The following is a 13,026-nucleotide window of genomic DNA, read 5'->3' on the forward strand; positions in this document are numbered from 1 at the left end:
GTCATTTAGCAATTCATCAAATAGGGTAATGCTCACTAATGTTGCCCTTTTCAATTTGAAGTATTTATACCCATTTTACCACTTTGTTTTCTTTGAAAATTAAATAATGTTATATATACATTTTGTTCATGTAAATACATGGTTGATTCTGCAGCTATTTAAAATAAAATAACTATTTTTAAATAATTCAGAATTATTTAATTATGATATATGTAAGGTAAAAGGTAAAGGCCCTCCCATTGTTCGTCGATTTGCTCGAGCGGGCCCAGTAACGTCTCCAATGGAGACTTTGTTGTTACTGTGTTTGGCATATCGAATATGTCATGGGGAGCTTGCCAGGCTCTGTCGTGCGGGCGTGATACTCTCGGTAGCTTGCCGGGCTCTCTGAGAGGGGCTGAGGAATCCAACTCAGGTCGGCCATGTTGGCTGCTTGTAAGGCGAACGCCCTACCACTGTGCTATCGCTCCAGCCTATAAATGTATTTTTATTACAGATACATTTAATAAAAATATATAGAATAATAAGGTTTAAAACATGAAAGAATATTTCAAAAACCAGAAATCAATTGAATCAATGTTAAAGAAATGATGGTTTCAAAATGATGTGTACAGTTGCGATTAATTTTCAATGGTTTATGAGAGCCTTGTGAGCATAGTAAAATAACAGATTTGCACAAGTAAGAAATAAAATAATCAGAAGTAGAGAATTAAATTTTAGTGCTTATGAAACAAAATGATCTACCAGGATAGATTATTATTTATACATAAATCTGTACTATATACACATAAGCAACAGACCAAACCATAATATATAGTAATGATTCTATGCATATATTAAATATGCAAATAATATAACCTTTAATGTTCACATATATTTTAGATGCAGTATAAATTCATAATTCTTATATTATTATATCATTGGGTGGGAACGATAGCACAGCAGCTGGGTGTTTGCCTTGCACGCAGCCAATATGGCCGACCTGAGTTCGATTCCTCCGCCCCTCTCGGAGAGTCCGGCAAGCTACTGAGAGTATCTCACCTGCACGGCAGAGCCTGTCAAGCTCCCCGTGACGTATTCGATATGCCAGACACAGTAACAACAAAGTCTCCAATGGAGACAATGGAGACGTTACTGGGCCCGCTCGAGCAAATCGACGAACAACAGGAGGGCCTCCCTCCCATTATATCATTACTGAAATGTGGTTTCCCTTCAGGAGACACTAACCAAGATCAACCACCTGAAATGTAGACAACAAAGTTCATTTTTAGTTAATTAAATAAAATTAAAAATTAAAGGGGGCCAGAGCAATAACTCAGAGGGTGGGGAGCTTGCCTTAAACTTGGCCAATCTGGTATGATCCCCTGAGCACTCCCAGGAGTGATCCCTGAGCATAGAGCGTGGAAAAACCCCTGAGCACCATCAGGTTTGACAGAAAAATAAATAAATAAATAAATAAAATAAAAAGTTAAGACTGATTACTCAATCATAGAAGGCGTATTCAAGAGAAAGGTAGGGTATTCTTAGATTCACAGAAATTTTTCTAACAGGAGTTTATCTAAAAGTGCTTTGAATGCCAAACATACGAATATTCTTTCATGGCTTTAAATTCACTAATGCATCCCTAATTAACACAGAAATTTGGTAAACAGACAGCATGGACTTTCACATTACACATGAATGGAAAGAAAATTGTGAAATTAAGTCTATTCCATGCAGACAAAATGGGAGGAAAGGAAGCAGAGAGTAAGAAAGCAAAAAAGCAAAAAGCTCAAGAAATGAGAGAAAGAGAAAAAGAGAAAGAGAAAGAGAGAGAAAGAGGAGAGAGAGAAAGAGAGATGCATTATACAAAACAAAACATGAAAGGCTGAATTAGGGTTAATGTAAAGAAAGTCTAGTGTCAGAGAGCAAGCACAGAACCTAAGGCACTTGTATGTATGAGGGACAGGCTGACTCAGGTTTTATCCTTTGGACCATACGTGACCCCCTGAGTATTGCCAAGAGTGATCCATAAGTACAGCTCTAAAAACAGCTCTTGAACTCCTGGGATGTGGTTTAACAGTTCCAGATTTCGTGGCGCGGTGGAAGGGGGGGGGGTACTTAACAATCCTTTATTGTTCAGTTGCTTCCATCTCAACAACAAGAACTAAAACCTTAGCTCTCACTAAGAATAACGTAGATGACTTGCCAATAGGGAAACAACCCAACATCACAAGAGACTATGACACCACCAGTTATTCCCAAGTAGACTGGTCTGGGCTGAGAACTCTGGGACCTTCTTAAAATGGGGTTGGGCAGGTTCCTCCCTTTTCTTTAAGAAGTCCCAGGAGCCCGCAGCCAGAGCCAACAGCCACAGACTTAGAAACAGCCCAGTTTCACAACTGAACCTCATCAGACTGCTATGCCACCAAATTGTTCAAGATTTTTAGCTCATGGACTGTGCAGCCATGGACCTCAAAATTTCATAATACTGTTGAATAGAGAAAATCTGATTGGAATGTTGCATAGAAGCCCAACAAGCTCAACAAAGCTCAGCAAAAACACTAGGCTCAACTACCACCAATCAGCACCACATACCCTCAATAACCTTAATGATATCATGGTGAGATATAACAATTATCACAAATTGACACTTTCTGGATCTAAAATTTGATAGCTCCATTTGCCTTATATTGGAACAACCAATAGGAAGCAAATGTGATTGTGCCTGCAAGGTAACAGGCTAGGGTGGTGGGGTATTGGTGGAGGGAAGGACACACTAGTGGTAGGAATAGTATGGCAGTATTTATTGCCTGAAACAATGGTATTATAAACAACAGTAAATCATAGATTTGCAATAAAAATAACTTAAAAAAGAACAATGTTGATAACCTACCTGGACTCAGTTACTAAATTTTGGTATTATGAACCTCTTCTCCTCACAACCTGAACATGTCATTTTTAATGGAAATAATTCAAGATCATAATCCCATAAAATAGATTGTCATGTCACTAATTATTCTCAAGAATTTTTATATTTTCTTTTTTTTCAATGACATTGTCACCTTTACTGTAGAAAATTATCAATTTTCAATCTATAATTACTGACCAAGTTCTTAGAATTTTCTTAAAATAAATTCTGTTTATTAAAAATTTGGGGGTATCCCAAAAGTCCATGGCTTTCCTATATGCAAACAGTGAGAGAGAAGAAAGCTACATGAAAAAAACAATCCCGTTCACAATTGTTCCCCAGAAAATCAAGTACCTAGGAACCAGCTTAACTAAGGAAGTAAAGGAACTGTACAAAGAAAACTACAAAACGCTACTTCAGGAAATAAAAGAGGACATGAGGAAATGGAAAGATATCCCCTGTTCATGGGTCGGGAGACTTAACATTGTCAAAATGGCAACACTACCGAAAGCATTGTATAAATTCAGTGCAATTCCTATAAGGAAACCCATGACATTCTTCAAAGAAATGGAGCAAACACCCCTGAAATTTATATGGAATAATAAGCCCCCACGAATAGCGAAAGCAATTCTAGGGAAAAAGAAAATGGATGGAATCAACCTCCATAACTTCAAACTGTACTACAAAGCAGTAATAATTAAAACAGCATGGTACTGGAACAAAGGCAGAACTGCAGACCAATGGAGCAGGGTTGAATACACTGACATCTCCCCTCAATCATACGATCATCTAATCTTTGATAAAGGTGCAAGTAATGTAAAGTGGAGTAAGGAAATTCTCTTTAACAAATTGTGCTGGCATCACTGGACGGCTACATGCAAAAAAGTGGGCTCAGAACTCTGCCTAACACCATGTACAAAAGTAAGATCAAAATGGATTAAAGACCTCAACATCAGACCAGAAACCATAAGGCACATTGAAGACAAAGTTGGCAAAACCCTCCATGACATTGAAGCTAATGGTATCTTCAAAGATGCCACGCCACTGGCCAAGCAAGTGAAAACAGAGATAGATAAATAGGACTGTCTTAAACTAGCAAGCTTCTGTACCTCAAGAGAAACAGTGACCAAAAGACAAAATCTACAGACTGGGAAAGGATATTCGCCGAACACACATCTGACAAGAGGTTGATATCAAGGATATACAAAATACTGGTTGAACTCCACAAGAAGCAAACATCCAACCCCATCCAAAAATGGGGCAATGAAATGAACAGAAACTTTCTCAAAGAAGAAATCCAAATGGCAAAAAAGCACATGAGAAAATGCTCTACATCATTAATCATCAGGGAGATGCAGATCAAAACCACAATGAGATACCATCTCACACCTCAGAGACTGGCCCACATCCAAAAGAACAAAAGCAACCAATGCTGGCGCGGATGTGGCGAGAAAGGGACACTCTTTCACTGTTGGTGGGAATGTTGACTGGTTCAGCCATTCTGGAAAACAGTATGGACGATTCTCAAAAAATTAGAAATTGAGCTCCCATTTGACCCAGCAATACCACTCCTGGAAATATATATCAGAGAGGCAAAAATATATAGTCGAAGTGATATCTGCACGTGTTTGTTCATTGCAGCACTTTTTACAATAGCCAGAAACTGGAAGAAACCTGAATGCCCAAGAACAGATGACTGGTTAAAGAAACTTTAGTACATCTACACAATGGAGTACTATGTAGCTGTTAGAAAAGATGAAGTCATGAAATTTATATACAAGTGGTACAACATGGAAAGTATCATGCTAAGCGAAATGACTCAGAAAGAGAGGGATAAACATAGAAAGATCGCATTCATCTGGGGAATATAAAGAAACAAAATATGAGATTAATACCCAAGAATAGCTGAGATCAACACCAGGAGGATTACTCCATAGCTTAGAGGCCAGCCGGGCATTCTAGGGGAAAGGGCAGCTCAGATAGAGAAGGGAGCACCAAATAAAGGGTGTTTGGAGGATCCTCCCAGTAGGGGAGATGCATGTTGAAAGTAGACTATGGACTGAACATGTTTGCCACTCAAAGCCTCTTTTGCAGATCACAACACCTAAAAGGAGAGAGAGAACATAGGGGATTGATTCTTTGCAGTGCTTAAGGGGCTGTATGTAATGCAGCATCAAAGCAGGGTCAACTGTACAAGGCAAACTGTCTACTCACTATACTATTACTTGGGCCCACCCAAGATACTATATTTTAAATATCACTTAAAAAATGGGACAAAGAGAAAAGTAGCTTGTTTTTCTATTTGTTTGGATAAAGGGCCACACTCTGCAATGTTCAGTGTATATTCCCACGATTCGGGATCATTCCTGAGAGTTCTCAGGGGAATATATGGGATGTGGAGTGGGGGGGGGGGGGGGCACTGGGAAGGGCCAGGCTCATGGCAAGTGCTTTGACTACTGCTGTATTATCATTTAGCTTTATAAAAATAGCAGATGGGATTGGGTGTAGTGGGGTAGGTGTTATTTTGTAGTTACCCCTGGCTATGCTTAGGGCTTATTCCAGGCTCTATCCTCAGGGGTCACTCTTGGCTGGGATTGGGGAAACCTAAGTGATGACAGAGACCGAACCTGATTCAGCCATATGCAAGGGCCTGACCCACTTTTCTATCACTTGACCCCAAAAGTAGACTTTTAAATCACAAGTTAAAAGACACAATGACATCAAAAAACAAGATTATTAAATCTTTGGGTCTGGTTTATACTTCAAGAAATTCTTTTAATGATTTCCCATTTTGTATCCAAAAAGTTTAAATCTATCATTCCTATGGAAATTCACTTCTGAAGTGCTCACTGGGAGACTGAATTTAGAGAAAAATCTAGGTTTATCTTTATGAAATCTAAGAAAATTTCACAAAATTTATTGTTGCATTTTAATAATCTGTACTAACTGTAAAGATGCTATAAATGAAAAATGGCTAATTATATGCATTATTCTAATGATTCCATTTGTATCAAGTTAAAAGGAGGGAAATACAGAATAAAAGTGCCTGCCATAAAGGTAAACTGGGCATGGCGGTGGAAGAAGGGAAATTGGAGATATTGGTGGTGGGAAATGTATACTAGGTGAAGTGACAGGTATTGTGTTGCAGCATTAAAATGGTTATTTTTAACTTCTGATTAATCATTTTATAAAATTGTAAGGCTAAAGTCGTTCACCAATTCACCAAAAAGGATCATGCTCACTAATGCTGCCTTTTTGAATTTAAAGTATTTGAAATTATATACCCATTTTATCACTTTGTTTTCTTTTTAAATTAAATAGTATTACATAAACAATACAATTTTGTACATGAAATACATGGTTCATTCTGCAGCTGCTTAAAAAATAAAATAAAATTATAACTATTTTAAATAATTGGTGTTTATTCACTTATTATGATATCAGTAAATACACATATTACTATTTAGGATGACGGCAATACCTAGTAACCAGAAAAATGAATATTTTGGAAATCAAACAGTAAATTAGCACATAATGTATGTGGCACTAAAAATAGACATTGTGGAGAAACTAAAACCAAGTTCACAGAAATAGTAGTATTCAATATAAGAGAGTAGTTAACTTATATGAAAAATTAATTCTATCAACATTTTTGAAACCTAAAGATATGCATAGTTCTTATGACATAAAAATATTCATTTGTAGGGGTTGGAGCAATAGCACAGCAGGCAGGGCATTTGCCTTGCACACGGACAACCCGGGTTTGATTCCCAAAATCCCAGATGGTTCCCTGAGCATAGCCAGGGGTAATTCCTGAGAGCAGAGCCAGGAGTAACCCCTGTGCATTGCCGGGTGTGACCCAAAAAGCAAAGAAAATATATAAATATGTTTATTTGCACAACAAATAAAATTGTAAAATAATTTACGTTCAATGAGAATGTTTATATAAATGTATTTTATTAGCGATAGATTTAATAAGCATTTACAATATTAAAGTTTAAAACATGAAAGAATATATTAAAAAGGAAATCAATTGAATCAATGTTGAGAAAAATGATGGTTTCACAATGATGTGTACAGGGGTCCACCCAGGGATCGAATTGCACACAGAAGACCCACTCTACCCAGATGAATACCCCACTGGCAGACTTCCACTATCGACACTCCCTCCACTACCCAGCCATTGCCACACTCCAGGATGCTTTCCGGACCCGCATGGCAGCTCCGGCTGAGACTCACGCACGACTGAAGACCCACAGAACAAGATAAGCGGAACTCTCTGAGACCTTGGACTCCAGGCTCGGCAGACCTAGGGACAGAGTTTCTCTGCTTGCTCCCACCAAACACAAGTGACAAAGGGATTCTAATCAGGAGCCCCACCCTACCCTGCCCTGTCTGCTTCCATCAACCACCCAGGGATCGAATTGCTCACAGAAGACCCACCCTACCCAGATAAATACCCCACTGGCAGACTTCCACTATCGACACCCCCTCCACTACCCAGCCATTGCCACACTCCAGGACGCTTTCCAGACCCGCACAGCCACGAAGCGGCCGCGCGACACATCATAAGACACTAAATACCCATCTTCCGGAATTGTCGCACCATATTTGATAGGGTTCAAATATGGTAACACCTACAAGAGTGATTAGAGGTCGCCCCAAAAGCTTCTATCCCTCTCCAAAAGACTGGCAAGCTACCGAGAGTATTCCGCTCGCACGGAAGAGCCTGGTAAGCTATCCGTTGTGTATTCGATATGCCAAAACCAGTAACTACAACTGGTCTCATTCACCTGACCCTGACATTCTGAATGTCACCTGACATTCACCGACATGGCAGCACTGAAAAGTTTGAGAAAGAAGAGGCCGACAAAATCTCAAGGCTGACCTAGGCTGCCACAATGAAGGAAGACAAAAATGATTGTCTGTACTTTCAATGCACGTACACTAAAATCAGATGCATCCATCGAGGACCTGATGGTACAAGCGCGAATGATCAAGTACGACATCATTGGTCTGACCAAGACAAGAAGGCACGAATCTCACCATGCCGTTTTCGACACTGGAGAAGAATTGTTCCTCGGAACATGCGATAAAAGAGGTGTCGGAGGCGTTGGTGTCCTTGTCAACACAAACTTGGCCAAGAGCATTGATTCATTCAAATGCCTAACAGCCTGAATCGAACGTTTACATTTGAATAGATGTGGCTCACTGCCTGCACTTTGTATCTTCGTTGTCTACGCACCAACATCCAATTATGATGAAGGAGAAATTGAGAAGTTCTACATGGAGCTGGAGAAGTTCTATAAAGAAGACCACACCTTCTACAAGATCATTGTGGGTGATTTTAATGCCAAGATAGGACCGAGAAAATCAGCTGAAGAACTTCACATCGGGACCCATGGCCTAGAATGGAACGAACAGGGTGAGAGACTGTCTGAGTTCATTATGTCGACCAAGACCATCCATGGTAACTCACAGTTCCAGAAGGCAGAATCTAAAAGATGGACATGGGAGTCTCCCGGTGGACAATTCCACAACGAAATAGACCACATCATATTCAATCGATGGTTTTGCCTGACCGATGTCGCTGTTGTCCCAAAATTTTGAACGTGATCAGACCACCGTCTCCTTCGTGCAAAATTCTACTTCACAGAGCGGGGAGAAAGGGCTGCAAAGTTCAAAAAGAGAACTCCCAGAACCACCACCAACTGGGAACTCTTTGGCACTATTGCAGCAACATGGGAAGATGCCATTGTTGACAACATTGACGAGGAATACGATCGACTGGTTCAGCACCTGCATGAATGTGCGAGGAATGCCAAGAGAGAGATAGCCGCAAAAAATCGCCTATCCTCGAAAACTCTTGAGCTAATTCACCAGCGTGGTTTGGTGCATGCTGCAGGCAACCGCAAGCTAATGTCTGAGCTCGCAAAGCAGTGCAGAGATGCGATCAAGGAAAACCCCAAAGAGAGAAGAGCAGAAGTACTGGTAGATGCGGCAGAAGCCGGGAAAAGTATTCGTAACGCCCCCCTCTCCTTCGCCAACTACAAGACCAAGATGACTGCCCTCCGAAGTCCTGATGGATCCATCATATTCTCCAGAACGGCAATGGAGAAGATTATCCATGACTTCTACTCAAATCTCTTTGATAGCCATGTCCACTTGCCGACATACCAAATTGCACAGGATGGATATGTCGTTCCCATCGTTCTCCCTTCCGAAATCCGACACGCCATTTAATTGGTAAAGACACAAACAGCACCAGGCCCAGACAAGGTCAGACCTGAACACCTGAAGAACCTACCGTCAGTACTCATCAATACACTGGCTCGGCTCTTCACTCGCTACCTGTCTGAATGCAAGGTTCCGTCCCAATGGAAAACCAGCAGGACCGTACTACTGTTCAAGAAGGGAGACATCCATGACATTGGCAACTATCGCCCGATCTGCCTATTGTCTGTCATCTACAAGTTGTTCACTCGAGTCATCTTAAATAGGATTGGCAGAACACTAGATGAAGGACAACCATACGAGCAAGCTGGGTTCTGCAAAGGATTCAGCACCATCGACAATATCCACACGATAACCAAGCTCATTGAGGTTTCTCGGGAGTTCAAGATGCCGCTCTGTTTAACGTTCATTGATTTAAAGAAGGCCTTTGATTCTGTTGAGACGGAAGCAGTCATTGAAGCCCTAGCCAATCAGGGCGTTCGAGCCCAATACATCAAGATCCTCTGTGAGCTGTATTGAGGATTCACTACCAGGATCTCACCATTCTACAAAGAAGTGATTGTTGATGTCAAGAGAGGGGTTCGGCAGGGTGATACGATTTCACCGAAACTCTTCAGTGCCACCCTCGAGAACATCATGCGACAACTGGAATGGGAAGGAATGGGAGTGAAGATAGATGGTCGGCAACTACACCACCTCTGCTTTGCTGATGACATTGTTTTAATAACACCAAACTTCAGCCAAGCGGCACAAATGTTGGCCGACTTTGACCGTGAGTGTGGAAAGGTAGGACTACAGCTGAATCTTACGAAGACAATGTTTATGAGAAACAGCCTCGTTCCTGACGTCCCATTCGCTCTCAATGGAACGACCATCTCCGAATGAAACAGCTATGTGTACCTAGGTCGAGAAGTCAACATGACAAATGACCTGGCACCCAAGCTGCGCAGGAGGAAGAGAGCGGCTTGGAAAGCTTTCAAGAACGTCGAAGAAATAGATAAGAGGACGAAGAACCTCCGGCTCCGGGCAGATCTCTTTGATTCCACTGTTCTTCCTGCATTAACATATGCCTCAGAGACCTGGGCCCTACGCAAACAAGATGAGAACGTTATTCAGGTCTCCCAAAGAAGAATAGAAAGAGCTATGCTTGGAATATCACGTTTCACTCAAATTAGAGAAAGAATCTGGGGTTCTGACATCCGTGGACGATCAAGAATCAGGGACGCTGTCTCATTTGCCAAGGTGTCAAAAATCAGATGGGCTGGACACGTAATGAGATTTAAAGACGACTGCTGGACTAGAGCTGTTACTGACTGGATTCCACGGGATGTCAAAAGACCGCGTGGCCACCCACCTACCTGATGGTCAGACTTCTTCGTGAAGATCATGAACGATCGGTTTGAGGCTCTTCATGTTCCCAGAGCGAACAGATGTCATTGGGCTACACTAGCACGTGACAGGGACAAATGGAGTCTTTACTGGTGCCCGCTCGAGCAAATCGACGACTAACGGGAAGTTAAGTGATTAAGTGATTAAGTGTACAGTTACAATTTATTTTTAGTGGTTTATGAGAGCCTTGTGAGAATACTAAAATAACAGATTTGCAAAATGTAAAGGTAAAGGTAAAGGCCCTCCCGTTGATCGTCGATTTGCTCGAGCGGGCCCAGTAACGTCTCCGTTGGAGACTTTGTTGTTACTGTGTCTGGCATATCGAATACTCTCGGTAGCTTGCCCGGCTCTCCGATCGAAAATGATGAATTAAATAATTTTCACTGCTTATGAAACAATTTGATCTACCTGCATAGAATATTATTTACACACAAACCTGTAGTGTATACACATAAGCAATACACCAAATAATAACATATAGAAATATTCTATGCATATATTAAATGCACAAATAAGATAATCTTTAATGATCACATACATTTTAGATGTAGTATACATTCGTAATTCTTTTTTTTATAATTTATTTATTTATTGAATCACTGTGGGAAAAGTTACAAAGCTTTCAGGTTTAGGTCTCAGTCATGCAAATATCAAACACATTTCCCTTTACCAATACTTATTTTTTACCACGAAACCCTATAAAACCCCACCTCCCACCCCTCCCAATTCCTGTGAGGCAGATGAGTTCTAGTTAACACTCTATCTACTTTGACTAGATTCATGGTTTCAATAAAAGATGCACCATTATTTTTTAGAGTTTACGCCCCCCCCCCCAAATCAGACATGCTGAAAAAGCATTGTTAAATGATTTGCTTTCTACAGCTGGGTTCAAGAATTAAATGTTGGTTTTGGATTTCTGCTATTTTACTTATTAACCCTGGAAGTATTTCTACTAAAAGTCAGATAATTAAGAGATTGGTTTCTGTGCTCTGGAGTCATGGCCGTGATGGAGAGCCGCTTGTGGGGGACAACTGATGACCTCGGTAGAGCGTGAAGGACAGTCCAGAACGCCCCCCTTCCCATGAGGTTTTTGTCACCTCCGACCCCCGGCTCATACCCGCTGTTCACAAGGCTCCCATGCGGCCGCCATCTTTCTTTCCAGCTACATTCATAATTCTTACAATATTATTATAACATTATTGAACTGTGGTGTTCTTCCAACAGACACTAGCCAAGATTAACCACATGAAATGTAGACATCGAAGTTCATTTTAAGTTAATTAAATAAAATTAAAGATTAAAGGGGCCAGAGCAATAACTCAGAGGGTGAGGAGCTTGCCTTACACTTGGCTAATCCAGTATGATCCCCTGAGCACTGCTAGGAGTGGTCCCCGGGCACAGAGTGAGGAAAAGCCCCAAGCACCATCAGGTTTGACACAGAAACAAAAATAAAATAAAATGAAAAGTTAAGAGTGGTTACTCAATCACAGAAGGCATATTTAAAAGAAATGTAGGAAATTCAAAGATTTACAAAAATTTTTCTAATAGGAGTTTAAAAGAGCAGTGAAAATTAAATTCATGAATATTGTTACTTGGCTTTAAATTCACTAATGCATCCCTAATTAACAGAGCAATTTAGTAAATGGACAGAGTGAACTTTCACATTACATATGAATTTAAAGAAAATTATGAAATTAAGTCTATTCTGTGCAGACATAAATGGGAACGAAGGAAGGAAAGAGAGAGTAAGAAAACAAAAAAGCAAAAAGGGATCAAAAATAGAGCTAGGATAGAGAGAGAGAGAGAGAGAGAGAGAGAGAGAGACAGAGACAGAGACAGAGAGAGAGAGATGCATTTACAAAACGAAACCCAAAGGCTGAATTAGGGGGAATGTTGCATTGCAGCACTGTCCTTCCGTTGTTCCTCGATTTGCTTGAGCGGGCACCAGTAACTTCTCACAATAAATTGTGAGACTTGTTGTTACTGTTTTTAGGAGAAAGTAAAGGATCAGAGAGCAAGCACAGGATATAAGGCACTTCCTTGTATGAAAGTCAGACAGACCCAGGTTCTATCCTTAGAACAACATATGATCCCCTGAGCATTGCCACGAGTAATTCATAAACACAGTGCCAGAAACAGCTCTTGAACATCTTGGATGTGGTTCAACAGTCCCAGATTTAGAAATAAAAAAAGGAGCAAGGAAAGTAAAAGGAAGAAACTGATAATCATTAGAAACATATGGCATCATCAGAATGGAGTTAGAGGACCACTAGAGCCAAGGTGTTTTGTTGATAAAGAAAAAATCAAGAATAATAGAAAATAAAGATCAAATAAAGAAAAAATAACTGTTGAGAAAATTGGAAAGACAAAATTTTTCATTTTCAACAGTGATAATTTTACACACATAAACAGATAATAATGCAAAATTACAAACACACTTCAATCTCTAAAGTAACTGAAAAATCCAAGAATATTAAAATTACGAAGATGCATTACAACAAATTTACACAGGAAAA

The sequence above is a fragment of the Sorex fumeus genome, unplaced genomic scaffold (genome assembly GCF_029834395.1).
Source record: "Sorex fumeus unplaced genomic scaffold, SorFum_2.1 ptg000003l, whole genome shotgun sequence".
NCBI lineage: Eukaryota > Metazoa > Chordata > Mammalia > Eulipotyphla > Soricidae > Sorex > Sorex fumeus.